The following is a 1,577-nucleotide window of genomic DNA, read 5'->3' on the forward strand; positions in this document are numbered from 1 at the left end:
CCTCTCGTAAATATTTAGCTACATATACATATATTAGAGCGTACCACTTTACAAGCAAACCAAAAAAAATAAATTGGAGTCTGAAGTATTTTTGCAAAGCAATTTGGAAAAAATATATATTTACCAAACTAGGAGTCGCCTTTTCACATTTTTCGGTGACACCTACCAAATAACCAAATTTCCAAAAAATAGTTCTACTGAAATATTAGGAATAAGTCATCAGCCAAAGTCTAATCATTTTTCGTAAGCTTTAATTTGCTGGCTTTGGGGTGGTACGTTTTGGTGATAAGCAATGAGTTCTGATGGGTAAGTACTAGAATGAGGTACTTAAGATCAATGCACTTCGGAACAAAAAATTGCCTTCTCGAGAACGGTATACCGGATATATCTGACTTTAAGATCGGACTGTAAATGTCGAAGATATGATGAAAAATGTGAAAAGGTGGCCCCTACGTTCCGCTAAAAAAATTGGAATGGTGTCCTCGACACAAAAACGTCGATATGTGGGTTCCGAGTGTGAATGCCGAATAATACGCCAGATAGACAGATCGAAGAACTCGGAGATAAGGGATTTACCTTTTCGAAACATAGTTTTTTCTTGGACTGCTCGAAGAGATTACAGTCACAGCCAAATTTGTTTAATGTGAGTCCAGAAGTTGATATGGTATCGAAGGGAAAGGTTATCATCTTATTTTCTTTGATATATACATGTAAAAACAGATATTTACTTGTTAGGTACATATATTTACTTTTAGGTACAATATTTCCGCAAATTAGGTACTATTTGAAAACTCTTCAACAACTACTATCTTGAAAGCTCTTTACTGACTCCAACGACTAATTGAAATTGAATTATGCTGTTGGCCTTTATGCAATTAGGTTTTTTTTCAATAATTTAAATTAAAAATATACTTATTTTTCTTAAAAAATAAAATAAAATTAAAATTATATTAAACAAGGTGAAAAATAAAAATATAAATAAAATGAAATTGAAGCAAATAAATAATATTTTTTAAAACAATCTAAAAATTAAGAGAAAATCAAATTAAAAAAGGAAAACAAATTTATTAAATAAATTAAAATATACCTAAAAATTAAATGAACTTAAAAAATAAATACTTCTATTTTTAAAACAAAATCTAAAAAATAAAATAAAATAAACTTAAATGAAATAAAAAATATATTCTCTTTTGAAAAAAATAAAATCTAAATCCAAAAATAAAATCAAATTGAAAAAAGAAGAAAAAAAACATTTAACTGAAAAACAAAAAAAAAATATTTCTAAAAGTATGTATTACGAATTAAACAATATATTTTTCTGATTAAAACAATAAAATAAAATAAAAAAATTAAAAAAGATAAGTTTCGAACCTTATCTCTCGAAAGGCACGAGTCAAATTATATACATACAAGACTTTCTCTCAAAATAGCTTTTCACCGAAAGCGAAAGACTTTTCACTATCTTAGTTATCTTTTACTTCCTATCTTACTATTTAAGTGCCGTTTTCTTAAGTACCTATGTGAAATCGCCTTGCAAAAATACTTTAGACTCAGGGGTGTACGGCGAGCTTTTTTTT

At 27.8% G+C, this 1,577-nt stretch overlaps 1 protein-coding gene across 4 annotated transcripts in view; it reads left to right on the top strand.

Annotated features, from left to right (window-relative positions):
• The window catches only part of LOC118748808 (protein NipSnap-like), a 178,322-nt gene that overhangs the window by 123,000 nt on the left and 53,745 nt on the right, over nucleotides 1-1,577 (top strand). The gene's annotated exons all lie outside the window — the stretch shown is intronic.

This window comes from Rhagoletis pomonella, unplaced genomic scaffold (assembly GCF_013731165.1).
Source record: "Rhagoletis pomonella isolate Grant_MI unplaced genomic scaffold, Rhpom_1.0 Rhpom_scaffold_00013, whole genome shotgun sequence".
NCBI classification, from domain to species: domain Eukaryota; kingdom Metazoa; phylum Arthropoda; class Insecta; order Diptera; family Tephritidae; genus Rhagoletis; species Rhagoletis pomonella.